General features: G+C 41.9%; 1 pseudogene; it reads left to right on the top strand.

Moving 5' to 3' along the window:
• Positions 1–19,037: 19,037 nt before the first annotated feature.
• On the top strand, positions 19,038–19,121 carry LOC118659489 (annotated as a pseudogene).
• The last annotated feature ends 492 nt before the right edge of the window (positions 19,122–19,613 follow it).

Genomic DNA, 19,613 nt, shown 5'->3' on the forward strand with positions numbered 1-19,613 from the left:
TTTACCAAGATACTTTAGCAGGCTAAAAGCAAGAAGTTTTACATCATTTTGCATGTATGAAAAAAGAAATAGAAAAGGCACACTAGGGGGGTGAGGGCATGTGCTGGGAGTGGGAGTGGCTGGGCAGAGATCAATGGGGGGAAAAGGAGACATATGTAATACTTTAATCAATACAGAATAAAAATAAATAAATAAGTAAATATATTAAATTAAAAAATAGAAAAGATCTCCTTCCATTTCTTTTTATATCTTGACTTCATAAGGGAAGAGGAAAGTATTTCTGGTCTTTAAGACAGCTGGTCTGCTCTGACAGTACTGGATATGAGAACTGAGTTTACTCTGCCTCCCACTGCCTGGCCCAGTGGGCCCCTCACAGGAGCAGAGGCAGTTTAGATAAAAGGTCAAAAGGAATTTCTTTCCTAAAGGAGCAGCAAAGGCCTCTTTATCAATTCTGCTTCCCCTCCCTGATCCCTAAGGTTTTGTCTAATTACCTGAGCTGCAAGTAGGTCATTTCGGTTGTAAAGGATTTTTATATAACCTGCTAAACAGTATGTGTACAGGTTGCATGTCCTACAGAATGCCTTCATATTCCTTATCTCAATAGTCCTTAATCAGGGCCATGTTGTCCTCCAGGGGACTTTTGGTAATGTCCGGAGACATGTTTGGTTGTCAGGACTGGGGGTCAAGGGGGTGCTACTGGCGTGTAGTGAATAGACGTCAGAGCCAGGGAGGCTGCTAAAATGGGACCATGCACAGGACGACCTCCCACAGCACAAATGGATCTATCTCAAAGTGTCGATAATGTCAAGGTTGAGAAACCCTCTTTGTTTGATTTTGTTAAAAAGGAAATGATTCTCAGATGTCTCTTGAGAGCCACTTTGGGAGAGGGGAGTGGGGGACAAGGAAAGAGAACATAAAATCTTACTGAGCACGTTAGGTTTTACTTATCTATGCCTTTAATGCTCACTGCAACCATATGTTTTAGGTATTTTCTCCATTTGCACACGTGAATAAATAGGCTCCATGAACAGGTCATTTGTTTGGGTCATAAAACGACAGAACTAGAATGAACCTGGGTCAGTCTGACCCTAAAGCCTCTGTGCTATTATTTGTGCTCTAAGAACTGAAAATTCAGCTAGTGTGTAATTGAATGAGCCTCAAAAACACGAGTCCCTAGTCTTTGTTAAGCCCTCCATGTCCTGGACAGATCTATACAGTATCCCATCTAGCCTAATTCTGTTGCTACAGTGGCATACAAAAGAAGCATTAGATTGCTCTGGGGGAGCAAAAATTAATTGAGGAGGAAAAAAGGAATCCGTATGAAACTACTAAACAATAGCACGATGTATTGTAGCATAGAATACTACATTGAAATAATAGCACAGTGCGTTGACAAGTGCTGAAGCACTTGGCATCAACAGTGAGTGCTAAGGGAGTTGAGAAGGGAACCCTCCAGTGTGTCTTGGAGGCAACAGGAGGTTTCATGAAGGACGTGAGAACTGAGCTTTCAGAGAGCATGGGATTTGAAGACAGAGTTCAACCCAGGAGGGTAATGTAATCTATTGACGTGATGAGTATGCGGGCTCTGGAATCAGACTCCCTACCTCTAGCACTTGATAAGTGGTCTGACTGGGCAAAGCATTTAACCTTTTTGTGTTTGCTTGTTTCATGTGTAAAATCCAGATGCTACATTTTTTCATTAGGTTTTTATGAGAATTAAATAAGATAATGCATGTAAAGCCTTAGCATAGTGCTCCACCTCATATTAAATGCTCACTGAATGACATATCTAAGGGTTTTTGGCTGAACAGCTAGAAAAAGAGGAATTGCCCTTAACTGATATGGGGAAGACCATAGGAGGAGCAAGTAATTTTTTCAGGGAGATGGATATCAGGACCTGTTAAACTAGAGATGTCAAGTTGGCAGTTGGATATATTGGCCTGGACTTCAGGGGAGTGGTCTGCGTTGGAGCTACAAATGTAGAAATGATCAGTATACAGGTGCTGCTCAAAGCTATGAAACTAGATGAGATAAACTAGGGAGTGAAGAAAGAGGAGAGAAAAAAGGACAGGGGGGTCTGAGGATGAAGCCCTGGGTGTTCTGACATTCAGAGGTTGAGAAGTCGAGGAAAAAGAAGTTGCTATAGGAATGAAGATAGAGCAGCCAGAAAGCTGGGAGTGAACCCAGGCATGTGTGCTGTCTGCAAAGCCAAGTGAAAAAGAGAGAGAGAGAGAGAGAGAGAGAGAGAGAGAGAGAGAGTCAGGGAGAGAGTCAAGCAACTGTAAAATGCTGCTAATGGATCTAGTTAGTTGAGGATTGGAAAGTAATTACTGGATTTATCAACATGGAGTCACTGTTAAGAGCAGTTTCTGAGTGGGGATTCAAGAAATAATAGAGAAGAAAAATTGGTGTCTGTGAGCATAGAAAATTCTTTTAGGGAGTTTTGCTCTGGACAGAAGGAGGGGAATACAGTAGTGCCAGGTGGGGAGCTGGAGTCAAGAGAGGGTTTTCTTAAGATGGGCGAAACAACCGCATGCTTGTAGGTGGGTGGAAACCACCTTGTAGAAATTGTAGAGACTAACTGATGAAGAAAGGAGGGAGGATTTTGTAGCAGTGGGAGGGGGTGGGCTCTATAGCACTAGTGGGGAGTCAACCACTAGGAGCTAAGTTCCTTATAGAAAGAGGAGAGCGCCAAGAGCACCCAAGCACAGATAGATACTTTACATTTACGCTAGTTAAACATCAAGTGAAGTTGAAAATTCAGTTCCTCAGTCACACTGGTCACACCTCGAGTTCTTAGCAACCCCATGTGACTGGGGCTGCCCTATAGACAGATACATTCCATTTCCATCATCACAGGAAGCCCTTTTGGACACCGCTGGCCTAGGGTATGACCATGGGAATACGTGGCTGAGGTCAGGTAGAGGTGAAGATTCTTGCAGGAGAGACCTGGGTGTTGGAAAGATCAGCAGCGTGTAACCTGAAATTACTAAGACTCAGGAAGGAGTAATAGTGGAGAGAGTGAAGGTGAGATGGGTATTAGAATAATCAACACGTAATAAAAATGACTGGAGACTAAGTTTTATAGTTTAGTGGTAAAATCATCAAAGCTGAGGGAGCATGGTCAAGGCAGCAAGGAAGAATACGAGGAGTCCCAGCCCACAGCCAGGTCCCGTGGAAAAGAATCCAGCCGTCGCCACCAAGGGCTGCAGGGGAAGCAGTGTCCGCCACGGATGGAGTGGAGTTTCAGTGAGGGAGGCAAAGCGAACACTCAGAGGCGGAGGGAAAGAAGGGCTTTGCTGGTGATTAACCCAAGTTCCAGAGGGCAGGCGAGAGGGTTTCAGGAGATGGGAAGGAGTTCCAGGTGAGATCAGAAAGGGGCCTGGGCAGTGTGATGTGGGGATTAGACTCTCAGGGGCGAGAGAGGCCTGGGAGTCCTGGGTCTGGTAGGATGGACATCAGCAGAGACAAGGGACACGATGGGCTTTGTCGGGGGGGTCACAAGGCAGATAATGAGGAATCTGCTGGGAGAGCCCTGGAATCCGGCCCAGGGGTGGCCTCACAGCCAGCGGGCGGGGCCCTCTGTTGGACACCGCTTAATGGTGGCCGTACTTAAGGGTCACACTGTGAAGTGAACACTGTTGTTACTCTGATTTTACAGAAGAAGATACATTCCGAAAGCAAGGAGGACATAAACCCCACAGGACTTGATGAGCAAGGCCTTCAATTGCAGATTGAATCTGGTCTTACTCACGGGGTGAGGAAGTCTAGTTGGGTGTGAAAGTGGCGGGGCGGAACAGACTGGGAAGTAAATTCTTGTTTAGCAGGTTTTGAATCGACGGGTGCAGGCAGGGCATGGACACCCAGAAATGGGTTAAAGATGGTCAGAAACACAGACATGGGCGTGGGGGGAGAGGCCGATTTGGAAGTCAGAAGTCCAAGCCAGAGCAGACTTTTCAGTCCCCCAGTCTTCCCCCTGGTAGAGTTCTTGCGACCACAGGGAGAACGGAATTGTTTTTCTAGGGGTGAGAAACAAGAAGAGATTAGAAATGGATTTCAATTTAGGAACTTGATAAAATCCCAGCTGTCGCCCGCAGACTACCCGTATGATATCTTTTCACTCGCCAGTGTCCTGGAGGATTCTTTCTGAATGTTCGTGCTGTTGTGAGGCTCCTGCTTTGGAAAAATTGCTCGAACAGTGACCTCTAGTGTTACAAAGAGATCTCTGCTAACCGATGAGGTGGTCTGAAAACGAAAATTCCCTCAACTTGAGTCGCTGCGTACATTCATGTTGCCAGAAGGTACCTTAATACATGATTCAGCTCCTCTCTCTGCCTTAGGCAGGACCTCACTCCAACACTTCCAGGTCATTTGCCTTCAAGGCAGATGTAATGGAGCTTGAGTGAGAAAACTCAGAGAATGACAACTAGAGTAAACAGGGAAGGAGATGTATTTTCCTGGGAGGATAGGTTTATTTCTAAATGAAGAATACACTGCAGACTAGGAAGTTGGCATGTATAAAACACTGAACTAACGGAACAAATCAAACTCGAAGGGTGAGATCTAAGAGGCACCTCCTTGAAACCATGAAGAGGTTGTTTTAGCCCACCTAATGCTGGCTACCACTTTTGGGCATTTTTTTTTTCATGTCAGGTATGCTTGCAACCATCCTTAATGTAAGAACCGTTATGATGTCCATTTACAGGTAAGGAAATGAAGGTGTAGCAATTAATTAACCAAGGTGACAGGCACAGCAGAAAGGGGACAAAAACAGGACTGGAACCCAGGCTTTTTGTTTCCCAAGTCTGTGCTCCTAACCTTTAGATGCAACAACCCTTTAATAAATGGGAATCCAAATTAGATATAAGATGCACATAAATCAGTGAATTGGCAAAGGCTAAAACTATGCATTTGTTCAAGAAAGTGTGGATGTGGACATGGTAGTTGGAAAAAGTGAGGGATGTTTTTTGCCCAGAGTCCCCCAGTCCTAGCAAACCCCTGATCTGACCCCATGGACTAGTTCTCATGTCCTTATTGCATATCCAATCTATGGACCTTCAGGGAAGCAACCCCATGCAGACTGAGTCATACATTTCAATTTCTAAAAATTCTCACTTGCAGAAAAATTCTTCATGTCTAATCTAAATCCCTCCTGTCGGTGCCCATTTCCTTTTCATTCTGTCATCAGTGAAGATGGAAACAGTTGGACATAATCCTCTCTGATGTTTTCTGTATGTGAGCACTGTTGTTATGCCACCCTCCAGCCTTCCAGTCCCCCACCTTCAAGATACATAGTCCTCCATCCTTTTGAATATCTCCATAGGGCTCATCTTATCTTGAAGCTTTAATGCATCTTATGGGAACACTTCCAGCCCTAAAGAGAAGTTTGTGCTTATGTAATTAGTAAACCCCCAAAATTCTTCCTCCATAGTATTTACACAAAACTTCTCATTTTTAAAGGACGTCCGTACATCTTCTTTTGCCCAATTCTCACGTGTTTGTTCCTGTTTGACAGAAGAGAAAGTAAGGCTCCAGGAAGTGAAGCAAGTTGCCTAAGTTCCCATAAGGGAATAGTGAACAAATAACAAGGTTGTCAAGAAAAAAAAGTGCATAGTATTGGATGACTCAGATAATCAGAGAGAATTTTTTAGAAGGTATGAAAGGGTTGAAAAGAATCTTCTTGGCCCTAGCTGGTTTGGCTCAGTGGATTGAGCATCAGCCCGAAGACTGAAGGGTCCTGGGTTCGATTCCAGTCAAGGGCATGTGCCTGGGTTGTAGGCTCCATCCCCTCCCTGGTTAGGGCATGTGCTGAAGGCAACCAATGGATGGGTCTCTCTCACATTGATGTTTCTCGCTCTCTGTCTCTCCCTCTCCCTTCCACTCTCTCTCAAAATCAATGGGAAAATATCCTTAGGCGAGGATTAACAAAACATAAAAAAAATTTTAAAAAGAAAAATAATCCTGTTGGCCTTTTTTGTATGTTTTGGTAAGCTACTAACATCTGGTAATATAAATACCTAGCAAACAAAACTAAAGTACAGCCGCCCTTTCCGGTCATCCTCAGGGCTTTCATCTTCATAACTGGAGCCCTGAATCTCTCCTTCAACTTGTAGGACGTAGGTAGCTGCCAGCTCAGTGCCCTTAATTATTAGTATGGCACCAGGCACTGCTCGGCCACCTACACCTATCAACTCACGTAATCTCCACAATAACCCAACGGCGTGGGAGCTTTCTTCCTTCTCTTTACCAGGGAGGAAAGGAGCACAGATACTTTAAAGAATTTGCTCAAGGTTATCCAGTAGTCCTGATAAATGTAAAGGCAACGTTTACGTAAAAGCCATTGGAATTCTGCTATTAAGCAGTGAGTTTTCATTGCAGACTCTGACCCATCATAATGCTGTAAGGCAAGCAGGACAAACATGAGTCCTTCCATGCACGAGGAATTTGGGTCTCAGAGAGGGTAAGTCATTCAGGGTTGGTCGCACAGTGAGGCAGGCTGCTATCGGTTAGCGTCCACCAGTATGGCCAGACCAGTCGTTAAATTGAATTTTTATGTGCAGATTGGCAATGGCTTCTGGCTCAAGCTCTCCAAGAACCCTCATCACTCCTGTTCCCTGGGCCCCTCCCCTGCAAGCCCTCCAACTCTCTCTATAGCCCAGCAGCTCCAGGGGCCCTGGGTCCAACTATGGTTTTGCTCAGCCCTGGCAGGCTCCCTTTGGGAGCTGGCATTGGGGAAGTAGGAGTGGGGTGCAGGGAGCGGAGGAGGGGGGTCAGGGAGCCACAGGAGAGAGGGCAGCCCAGGACAGGAGGCTGAAAGGTGTGTGCTGTATTGTTGGTTTCGCTTCTCTACATTATTACCCAAAAGACAAAAATAGGGCTCAGAAATAGCAGAGAGTGTATTTTCTCTTTTGTTTTTACATTAACTGGAGAAACTCTACATGTCAAAGCAAGGAAACAGCCCTGTCTGTGGTACCCAGGGGACTTAGAGGAGAGAAGACCAGCATTTCGGGTGAGTCAGGGGGCTGGAAATGAAGACTAAAGGACTTCCCCCTTTTCTACTTGGTGGATACATGCCGATACATACTCATGAAACCCTCCATTACAGTGCCAGGCCTTTCCCTGGTGCTTAATAAATACTTGTGTGCTTTCTTGACTAAGTTGTGATGTGAGCTGTTTGAAAAAGCGCAGTATGAGTCTGCTTTCAGCGTTGAATTTAGTAGGGGATTCCTATAGCTCTAGAGCAGACATGCAGGGGCCAGGGAGGGGTTGACAAATAAGGAGACAGTGATTCTTAAAAAAAAAAAGAGTCTCTGAAATGGGCCAGTCGTTATAAATATCGATGGCAAATGCCTGCGTGCTGATGTAAGAAGATGAATAGTAAACGCATGACTGTCTTAGAAAAGGCCTGAGCATAACTGACTCTTCCAAGTATAAATCGCTGAGTTGGTTCTGAGACTCCTTGGCCATCACATGGACAAAAGGGGCAGCAGGCAGGCACGCATCCATCTGCACAGACACACTCCTCCTCGTGCCTCTCAGGGCACAAGGAAGCAAACCGAAGCCCAAGCAGGATAAAGGGCACAGGTGAGAAGCCAAGATGATGAAAGACGGAGCTTGAAGACTAGCAAGGAGTTTGTGAAGAAGTGTTATTTAGTCAAAAGGGATTCTGTAAAGAATCTCCTGTTGAGTTTACTAAGCTCATTCTTGCAAAGGATACAGAAGCCAGAGAACTGAGCCATAAAAAGCAAAAGATGTTTGTATTACTTTCCTAAGGCTGCCGTCATTTGGTGACTTTGAACAACAAAAATTATTCTCTCACAGTGCTCGAAGCCAGAAGTCCAAGATCAAGGTGTCCGTCGACCACGCTCCCTGTGAAGGTTCTAAGGGACTATCCTTCCATGTTTCTTCCAGCTTCCGGTGGCTGCTGGCGTTCCATGGCTCATGCAGCTTAACTTCAGTCTCTGCCTTTGTCTTCACATGGCCTTCTTCCCTGGGTGTGTGTCTTTCTTGGTGTCCTGTCCTCTTGTTATAAAAACACTAGTCATTGCAATTAGGGTCCTCTCAAAACCCAGGATGATTGCATCTCTAGATCCCTAACTAATTGCATCTAACTGCATCTGCAAAGACCCTCTTTCCAAATAAGTACACATTCTGAGATTCTGGGTGGCCATGAATTTGGGGGAGAGGGGAGCGCATTATTCAACCCACTGCAATGTGTGACATTACAGAAAATAGACAAAATGGGGAGGTGATACATTTTTAAGACAATAAATTTGTTTACTCTTTGTTATTAACTTCTTATTCTTACTAAAGCTAATGTTTGTTGACAATCAAAAACAGCCTTGACCTTTACCTATAAAGGACAGGGGTTCCCAGATAGTGGCCAATGGAACAGGCCTGGTTGGAGGGGATGTTTTCACAGACCAGGGCATCTTTCCCCATAAACCCTATAGTTTAGACCCCAGGGCCTTCAGCTGCCCAGCTTCAGCTAAGAGGAGTCGTTGAGTAGGAGCTTCTTATAGGCACGTGGGCTGCACCGATTCTCCAGGGCCCAATAAGGAATAAGAATAGAATCAGAGCTGTCAATGAACTTGCTTTGGTTTACACAGAATATTCCAAATTAAGGAAAATGCCATTGAGTGTTACTTCCATTTTTGTTAACAAATCTATTACATCTGTAAAGACTTCATTTTCAAATAAGTCCAAATAAGAAGCAAAGTTTAATAGTGAATGATAAATGTAAAATATGAGAGCAAATTGAACATTCATGCTTCACTTTGTGGTATCCCATTGAATATATAACCACAAGCTGATAAGTACATATATCAAACTAACAATTATATACAATGTAATATTGTAAAGTAAAATTTTATGTTGTGATTTTTCTAAACTCCAAAATTATGTATATATTTGTAAAAATATATTTTGCCTGTGTTTGTTGTTAGACTACCAGCTGTTCTTTATGCCATGCCCTTTTTGGATGTCAAATTATTTTTTCTTTTATGAAATAATTGTAAAAATAGATTTCTACCTCACAAAATATAAAGGGGCCAACTTTATGTTGGTTCTGTACTTTTTTAAAAAATATATTTTATTGATTTTTTTACAGAGAGGAAGGGAGAGGGATAGAGAGTTAGAAACATCGATAAGAGAGAAACATCGATAGGCTGCCTCCTGCACACCCCCTATTGGGGATGTGCCCGCAACCAAGACCGGAATCGAACCTGGGACCCTTAAGTCCGCAGGCCGGCGCTCTATCCACTGAGCCAAACCGGTTAAGGCTGGTTCTGTACTTTAAAAAAATGAATATATTTTATATTTCAACAATTTATTAATTTATTGCTTTGGAACACAGAAATAGATTTCAGAATATAAAGGTATTTCACCACAAAAAAAAAAGGTATTTCACCATAAGTTTGCCATTTATAAGTACCGCGCGCTAACCGATTGCGCCACTGGAGCTCCAAGTTTGCCATTTAAAAGTCAAACTTAAATGATATATTGGTTAAAAAACAATCTGTCTTGCCCTGGCTGGTTTGGCTCAGTGGATAGAACATCGGCTTGCGAACCGAAGGATCCCAGGTTCGATTGGTCAAGGGCCCATGCCTGGGTTGCAGGCTCCAATCAACGATTCCCTCTCATCATTGATGTTTTTATCTCTCCCTTCCTGTCTGAAATCAATAAAAATATATATTTTTAAAAAACTATCTCTCTTGTTTTGATTTAAAGTAAGAGAGTTTGCACTTGAGAGGAGGTACATCAGAGATGTCTTTTACACAATAAACTCCTAAAGTGCATTTATAATAATGATTCCATTTTATATTTCAATGCAAAATTTCAAGAGCATAGACACTTTGCAAATCAGATTACACCTCCTATTGTCCCTTGAGGCAGCTGTTAGTAGGCAAGATGTTCCAGGTATAGCGCTCACCTTTCCTCCCCACCTGAGTGCTCAGCGGGCACTTTGAGACCAGGCAGGTAAAGTGACTATAGAGGTGGAACCATACCCACCTGGACATAGTCGTTCTGCCCAGGACATTGGCTTCTTTTCCTGGGGCCTTTACTGTGGTTGCCCGTCACGTGACAAAAACTGATGGTGATGAGGACTGGGTCACTAGGTAAGTTATTACAATGACCTTGGTTTTCCTTCAGATAGAAATGCTAACCACTCTCATTCAAGGAAGTATTGAGAACCTATTCTGTCCAAGGTACTCCAAAGGGAGTGGTTTACGGCCTAATTGTGTTTTATCTTCATTCACGCCTTGATGTGTGGCTGTGTAATTGCTTCTGCGCTTCCCTCCCTGTGTACTCAGGGGGGAAAGCAATGTTTAAGATGCCTGACTAGGAATTGCTTTTGTCAGCTGCTTATAATTATAAATCAAGTTGCCTTCTACTCTTTTTGAATATTTCAAGCTTTTAGAAACCAAGCTCATATTCATTGCATTTTAAATGTTTTTGAATTATAGCCAGAGAACTTATTTACCAATATCCAGTAAAAAGTCATATTCTAAACATATGTATGAAATATGGCTGACGTGCTTTCTTCTAATTGACGGTCATGGAAAGTTAACCATGTACTTGTATATGTGAGTACAGTTATATGCATATCTCTGGCTGGTTCTCACTAAAAATCTCTTACCCGCCTCCATGGAGATACATAGTTTAATTGGACGCAAAAATGTTTGAGTCCTGCGTTCCAGAGGAGCTGGCATAGACACAAGGATGACAAGAGTCTAAAAAATATGAAAAACACTTAGCAGTTTCTCCTTGGTCTTTTAGGTGTTCCTGCAATTCATACATAAAATATATTATGCCCTTGGAAATGGCCTTTTTAAAAATCCCCTCCCCTCCTACCATCATGTCAGAGTCTAATATATCATAGTGCAAGCCAGATATAAGCTTCCTTTTTTTATTGAGCTGGCTGGTATATTAACTTATGCTAAACGGCTGTCTGCCCATGACTGTCAACTCGATCATCCTTGTCGACCTCCTTTTCCTTTTCCCAGATATTTCATTTCACTGTGGATGACATTTCATTTCATTCTCAATACCATTTCATCTCCTTGAAATGCATGAAAATTTTTCCGTGAACAGGATACCTGCTGACCCTTCTGACACTGACAAGGATACCTGTACGCCCCAAACAAGTTCAGTAATACAACACTGCTTGGCTTCCCTTCCGGTCTCCTCCAAGCTAGTCCACACTTCAGAGGCTGAGTTCTTAAAAAGAAGCACCTGTTCCATATGCACTGGACTCCCAGAACTGGACTTAAGCCTTGAGTATAGATACATGTCACTAGGGTAAGCTGTCATGTGCAGTTCTTGAATGTAGGCAAAGAAATCAGAAATCAGATCATCTAGAAATCAGATCAACAAATATTTTGAGCACTTGCAGTATGACCCTGGAGGCTGGGCTGGTCTCAGGGTCACCTTAGGAGCTCATGACCACTATATGCTTTATGATAATAGGAAGCGATCTATATTCCTAGCATAGCAATTTTCTGGAAGTCCTCTATAAATATATTAGAGCTCTAAGTTCTCCTATCTCTTCAGTCCAGATACAGAATCACTTTTTTATACAGTTACCTATCTAGTAAGATCCTGCTCCGTGCCAGCATATCTGTTAAATGCTGAGAATACGATGCTGAAAAAGATGGGTGTGGCTTAGTTCCTCACAGAGCTTCTGGTCTGATTAAGGAGCTAGATTGGAAAACTATGGGCTCGTCTCTCAGGCGCCGCCGGTCTTACAAACCGGGAGTGCCCGATGTGGGGTACGGACCCCTTTTTCTTCAGAGAGAAGCCGGGGTTTTGAGTTTGCTCGTGGTTGTGAGTCTGGGGGCGCTGAGGCGGCTGTGTCTCCGGCTCTCGCACCTGCTTCCATGGGGCTTCCCTCTCCTTGGCTCCGAGTGCGAACAGGCCCGGAAACACTGAGCTGTGCCTCCAAAGCATGGTATGCTGAACCCAGAGAGGATCACTTGTGAGATTGGCCCAGAGCATCCCAAGCACAGTGCATCTTTCCCACAGAAACTGCCTGCAACATAAGTAAGCCACTCAACTGCATTGGAGATGTTTATGCCTCTTCAGGATCAGAAAGAAAACAGCAGATTTCTTTTTAGCTTTTGAGGAAAACCTGTGTTTGTGCAACTTTGTGACATGGTTATACAATACCAAACTATTCTTTAACTCAATAACAAAAACATCAATAAAATTGATCTTTGATCAACTGCATTTTTCAATTAAAAATATCAAGATGTTTAAATAGCATAAAATGCATCTTAGAAATGAGAAGATATAAAACTTCTACCTAATTTCAAGAAATTGCATGGGAAAGCAGCATCATGATACCTACACAGCCTAATTTTTGGAGGTTATCCAGGGTTGACTTAGTTTTATTGCTTGTTTCATTTCTGTGGATAATTTAGTAATCCTTTAATTGTCCTGAGTTTTTTTTTTTCCTCTACAGTTTCCCTTTAAAATAATTTTGTGATGTCCATGTACACCAAAAGTTGTCTGAACATATATACATAATATTCTAAGATACATAAAAATGATGATGACATATTTCAGCTTGTTATTTTTTAGAAATGAGAATGTTTTCTAAGTTAGAATACAAATGATGGAGTTTATATATAAAAAATGTCTAAATATGTGTTTTTTTAATGAGGCATTTCTGTATTTCCCATGGCAATTTGAGATAATCACTGTGTACAATCTTCTAAAACAATTTTCCACATTTATTTTTAATTAAACTTGAGTAGGCTGAAAAAAAAAAAACTATGAAGAAACATTACTTTCTTGCTGGGAAGACAGTCAACTGGACAGAGACAAAGAATGTTTTTGGAGAAGCAGTCGAGCAAGCATGTCAAACTCAAAGGCTAACATGGGCCAAATGAACGAGACATGCAGGTTTGACATGCTTGCAGTAGAGTGAAATGGTAATAATAAGCAACACTAAAATACTCTGTGGACCAGGTACTATTCTATGTGGTCACACATATTGACTCCTGTGCCCTTCGGACAGCTATTTAACTTCTCTCTGCCTCAGTTTGCACATCTGTAAAGTGGAAATGATAATTCTGACCTCACAGCTTTGTTTGAGAGTGAACTCGGTTAATCCACATATAATTCTTACAACAACTCGTTATAGATAGTAAGCACTCAGTATGCTTTAACTCTGATTAAGTTGAGACATCACCACCACTCCATGTTTTACTAATGTGCTGTTCTTCTACGTTCAGTAAATAAATGTCTTACTAATTCTGAGACGAGATCAATGTGGGCAGTAGGAGGGCTTACAGAGGATGCAGGACTTAAGCTGGGCCTTCACTAAATTCTGATGGGCAGAGTGGAATGTGAGAGGCAGCCAGGAGACATGTAGCTGGGAATGGAGTGAGAGTCATCCTCCAAAGGGCTTGGATTCCAGCTTGACTGTTTACTAGTTTCCCCATTTGTAAAATCAGGGTAGTATCTGCCTCACAGGGTTATTGCTACTTGGGTATTATAGGAAACAATGAAAGTACAATTCCCAGCACCAGTGCCAGGCACATTGGTAGAAGCTTGTGAGACAATGAGAAAACTAGTCGATCCCATCCAACAATGGAGCTAGCCCTAGCTCCTTAGAATAATGTATCATTAACGTAGTGATTTTTATACGACTACATAAGACTTCCTTAATAGCACAAACCTGGTTGAATTGTACCTTTAAGTTTTAATGGCTTGGATTTGGGATGGTCGTGGGGAGAGGGTTGGCGTGAGAATTGGAACAAATTTTGTATTTAAATTGGTTAATGTTTAAGTTCCTGTGGAACTGAGTTACGAGTAAGTAAACCAACTAGTAGGTTAGCGGAGAGGTGATTTGCTCTTGCTTCAAACCCTTTCCTGCCAGCAGTGTGGTGCTTCTTTGAAGTCACTTGCTGCTGCTCGGGCAGGGAACAAGAAGCAACATGGGCCAGATTACTTCCCAGCCGCTCCTTCACAGGCTTGCTACAGCCATCTAGCTCCCAAAATAATTGTCCTGGCCTCCGTGCTCTATTGGACTCTGGTATTCCCTACTTGATCCTTTCAGCATATATCTAACTTTTCCTTTCATATCAATGGCAGGAATTATTATTTTCATCATTTTTTAAAAGTTTCTTTGTGAAGATTACATGAAATGGCATTTTCTCGGAGCTGTACACAATCTAGGGTAGAGTTTTGTGGCTTTCTCTACAACATGCATAAGCCCTAGGTGAGTCAGTGGAAAGTCTTCTACTACAATCTCCATTTGGAAATACTGTACATGTACTCTCTTCCCTCCTTATATACGACACAGAGACTATCACATAAAAAGAACTTTACAAATTATGCCAACCTGGATACATGCCCTGCACTTCACCTGCCCAGGCCTGGCACCCTCTGCATGATCCTCCCTGACACAGCAGTTCACACCAAGCTCCGCTCTGTGCTCTTGGAATTCTTCTGCCACACTGATTTGAAACAGCATATGGTGGCTTCTGTTACCCAGAGTGTTTATTCTGTCTTCCCAACTAGATGACAAACCCCAAGGTGGAGACCAGGTCTCTAACTCCTCTGTAACCCCCTCACTACACAACACAACGCCCTAGCAGTGAAGATGACCCTTATGTGACAGTCTTTCTAGTTTTTATTTTTTTATTTTTATATTTTTCTTTATGGATGAGCGAGAGAAACACTGATTTGTTGTTCCACTTATTTATGCATTCATTAGTTGTTTCTTGTATGTGCCCTGACCAGGGATCGAACCCGCAACCTTGGTGCATTGGGACGAAGCTCTAACCAACTTAGCTTACCGGCCAGAGCTTCCTAGTTCTGAAATAACTTGACTAATAATGACTCTATGATTGAATTGTTTTTTTTTCTCCAAAAACAGAAAACACGTCATTCCTGGGAGGTGAGCTTGGGGTCTGTAATGCTCAATGTTTAAACATTGTGTTTCGGAGGCTTCACTACAGGGTAATATCAGAGAGTGTCACAGCGCGTCCTGGGTACAGAGAATCAGCCTGGCGCTGATTCCAGACTCTGTGATCAGATTTTGGAGAGAACAAGGCCTCAGACAGTTCTATTTATTAATTGGACTTGGCAAGGGAAGTTAATTCCTTATAAAAATACACAAGCAAGCTATTAAAAATAACATTCAAAGAAGAACGTTAAAAATAATGTGCCAAAGAAGACTGCATTGCTCAATTCAAACACAAGTTTTAAAAAATAATAATTCTATTTTAAAACTTGAAAGTGTTTAGTGGTAACATTGAGGTGGTTAAAAAAGAAGAGTCAGATGTGGGATGTTAGCTCATTTGCCTCAGAGACTGCGTTTGTTTGCTTGTTTCTTTTTTTAACATGTTGTGTAGCTTTTACTAATGAAGACTTTATAAATGGTAGAAAGATGAACAGGGTTTCCTAAGAGAGAATCTAATGAAATTTTAAACAAATTTTATATACATGTTCTGTTTATGGAGAAAATGCAAAGCTTTATTTGGATTCTCAAAGGGGGCTGTTAATTGGAGAGATTTAAAAACAGAGGTGGTCTTCCTACCCACTACTTTGCATTTAACAGGAGAGATAGAGACACTTCCATTATCTTTATTCCAGGCTCATCTCACGTTTCAATGCATTTTTCACTTGTAGTAAACAAACAAAAAATCCTCCTGTTTTTAATAGTCTCAAAATTTAAAAGGGTAAAGAAACACACACACACACACACAGGCAGAATTCATTCAAAGGCTGAACTTGTATACAGATCCCAGGTGCCTATGGAACTTGACAAGGGTTTCCAGAATTGCTCTTGAGAGCTCTGGCCATCTGGAGTCCTCAGAGGAGAGGGGCTGCTAAGTCATTAAAAAGGATTAGCTTTTTAGTTCGCCTGATTAAAAGCGCAGTATCATCTCTCTTAGGTCCCACAAAACCCCCTGGAAGTACTTAACTGATTCCCTCACAGTGAAACCATTCACTGGCCAGTTAATTAGGAGCTGTGCCTTTTCCAGACTCAAAGGCCGTCTCCAAATTGCTCAGCACAGTGTGTCTCTGACACTCACTGAAAGCAAAGAACTCGCCTGAGCTTGTGGGAAAAGTTCTTACAGAAAATCAGAATCAAAAGAACCCCCTTCTAGCCAGGGGTTACCGTTAGACTCTAAGAACTCTGGCTTGTTAATTAAGTAGGGCGGAGGGGAAGCAGTGTGAGGAGAGAAACAGGTTCTTAGTGAAAGTAATTTTAAAGATTGTGCTCATCATAAAGCCGGAGTGAGAACAGCGGTCACTCCAGGGACAGTAGCAGCATTTGGAGAGGAAAGCAAATAGTCCTAAAAACATATGTTTTATCTCTTACACTAAAGACAGCTGCAGAGTATGATTAAAATACCAAAGAAAATATCCAAAATAAAAATAAAAAAATTAGAGAATCTTATCTGTTGTGTTTTATATGTCCTAAAAGAATATATGTCCTAACAACATATGTTCTATCTTTTACACTAGAGATAGCTGCAGAGTATGATTAAAATACCAAAGAAAGTATCCAAAATTTTTAAAAAAAAAAAAAAGAGAAAGAATCTTATCTGTTGTGCTTTACATGTCTCTTTTCTTCTTTGATATCCAAGCCCCAGTTTGTTACATGGAACAACACATCTTGTTACTATACTAGATAAGAAAAAAAAAAGAGGGGGAAATAATTTATTAGGGAATCATTTGTTCTTAAACTTTTATTTTGCGTTTTGTCATGTTTTTCCCCTTCCTTGTGTTTTTAAATCTTCCTTTTGAGGCTCAAATCCTAAGAAATACTTAGCTTTTAAGTGGGTTAGTTACTTCTTTTCCAGGAGCTTTGGAGATGTTTTATTTCAAGTAGGATGTTAATTCCCCACAAGGTCACGTCAGAACATTGGCTGCCCCCTGTAAAACCACACCTGAGAACAGCGAGTTAAGACGCTGTTAATTATTCAAGCTGTGCTTCCTTATTGCATATTGTAGTCAGACCTGTTTACAGAGAAGTGGCAGAAAGAAATCAAGAATGCTAATATGAGACTTGAAACCAACCTTATCGCTTCTGTAAAGTTGTATGTCTTATAGTATGGCCTTATCTACTTGTTCCATATAAACACTATTTCTTTCTAGGTTATAATTTATGTTATTAGCATGAAGAAAATGGTTTCACCACTATGGGAGTGTGTGTTGGGAGGAGAGTGGGGCGAGTTCCTGGGACCCTAAATGAGCTCAATTTAGGGCCTATCCCAAGTTCAGGAATGGGAAGATTTCCCTTCCCCATTCCACCATCTCAAGAGCCCATCTACCCTTCTCTTGGGCAGTTCGAAGGTAGGTTGCTTACATAATAAGGAAGTGGATAAGATCTGCCAAGGCTGTGGGGCTAAGACTGCAATATTTTCTGCAAGGTTGTCACCAAGTAAAGTACTGGCTGCTGGCAAAGTAAGAATTCCCTGGGGAGAGCATGGTTGATGCAGCCCCAGGCCCAGCCACTGGACACTGTCCATTCCAGTGCTCATTCCAGGGGGCACTGGGCCACGTGCAGAGCCAACTCAGCTCCCACAGTTCTTGGACCTTCAAATAACGTCCCTCTCAGTGACACTGGCTGTAATCTTACTCATTAGTGCAGCGGTTCTCAACCTGTGGGTCGCGACCCCTTTGGCGGTCGAACCACCCTTTCCCAGGGGTCACCTAAGACCATCCTGCATATCAGATATTTACATTACAATTCATAACAGTAGCAACATTACAGTTATGAAGTAGTAATGAAAATAATTTTATGGTTGGGTCACAACCTGAGGAACTGTATTTAAAGGGCCAGAAGGTTGAGAACCACTCATGTGTGGCCCCATTGATCTCTGCTCTCAGGGCCTTGGTCTCTTTTCTCCTCACACCTGGAGGGAATATGGGCAGGAGACTCCCCTTTACTGAAACTCAACTTTCTAATTAACATGTCTGTGTCCTGAGTCTCATTACTCTGCTGTGGGCCCAGCTTTAGAAAACAAAGGTGGGAAGACTTCTCATTTTCTTCCTGCATTGTTTTTCTTCTAAGATAGTTAATGCTTACCTAGCCCTCTCTATAGGCCATCCTTACAAGGCCTGGCCTCCACAGACCTCTTCACACTTGTCCTTACTCTAGACCAGCGGTTCTCAACCTGTGGGTCGCGACCCCTTTGGGGGTCCAACGACTCTTTCACAGGGGTCTCCTAAGACCATCGGAAAACACATATATAATTACATATTGTTTTTGTGATTAATCACTATGCTTTAATTATGTTCAATTTGTAACAATGAAAATACATCCTGTATATCAGATATTTACATTACGATTCATAACAGTAGCAAAATTACAGTTATGAAGTAGCAACGAAAATAATTTTATGGTTGGGGGTCACCACAACATGAGCAACTGTATTAAAGGGTCACGGCATTAGGAAGGTTGAGAACCACTGATCTAGATGCTTTCTTTCTGTTTCTTAACCCATTCATGTTCTTTTCCTCTCAGAGCCTTTGCCCCGTATAGTCTCTTTTTATCTCCTTTGCCTAGGTAACTCCTATTTACCATTCAAATCTCAGGTCTCAGCTCCTGAAACTTCTTCAGTGAAACCTTTCCTGACCTTGAAACTAGGTCAAGTTCCCTTATTATATGACTTTATAGAAGCAGGTACTACTCTTTCAGAGTATTGTTTGTGTCATTATTGAGTAATGTCTGCCTCCCCTACTAGACTGCCAATTCCATGGTGACTTTTTTCACTCTCACCGTTAAATCTTCAGTGCCTAAAGTAATGAGCGTGGTGGGCATTTACTTTATTCAGTTTCTTCTTAAGGTGAAGAAAACTCTTTGTAAGTGTCCTAGAGCAGGGGTCCTCAGACTTTTTAAACAGGGGACCAGTTCACTGTCCCTCAGACCATTGGAGGGCCGGACTATAGTTTAAAAAAAAACTATGAACAAATTCCTATGCACACTGCACATATCTTATTTTGAAGTAAAAAAACAAAACGGGAACAAATACAATATTTGTATTTGCATGTGGCCCGCGGGCCGTAGTTTGAGGACCCCTGTCCTAGAGAAATATAGTAGCTTTCTGTTCACACTTTGCAAGTAAAAAGAGTGGATCGTTCCACTACTGACATATTTTAAAAAAATAAATAAATAATGAGTGTGATAGGCTTTGTGGAATAAACAGTCTTTTTTTTTTTTTAATACAATCTTTAGAGTCACTAGGCTTGAATCAATTCTATTTGGAAAACCCTGGATAAATAATTTAGGTAAGATAAATGTGGACCTGCTAGGATTATATATTATTTCTCTGAGTAATTGAACCTGGCAGACAGTGATAAAATTTGGAAGAAAAAAACTCAAAGTTGAAATTCCAAGGCTAAGTATAAGTTGATGTTGTGAAAGGTTATTACCCTTGTAGTAGATTTAAATTGCAAACAATACAGTTCAGGAATGCAGAAATATACTTTTAAAAATATGCATGTTTTTATTGATTTCAGAGAGAGGAAGGGAGAGGGAGAGATAGAAACATAAATGATGAGAGAGAATCATCTATAGACTGCCTCCTGCATGTCCCGTACTGGGGATGGAGCCCAAAACCCCGGCATGTACCCTAACTGGGAATCAA

This window comes from Myotis myotis, unplaced genomic scaffold, assembly GCF_014108235.1.
Source record: "Myotis myotis isolate mMyoMyo1 unplaced genomic scaffold, mMyoMyo1.p scaffold_m19_p_6, whole genome shotgun sequence".
In the NCBI taxonomy this organism is placed as follows: domain Eukaryota; kingdom Metazoa; phylum Chordata; class Mammalia; order Chiroptera; family Vespertilionidae; genus Myotis; species Myotis myotis.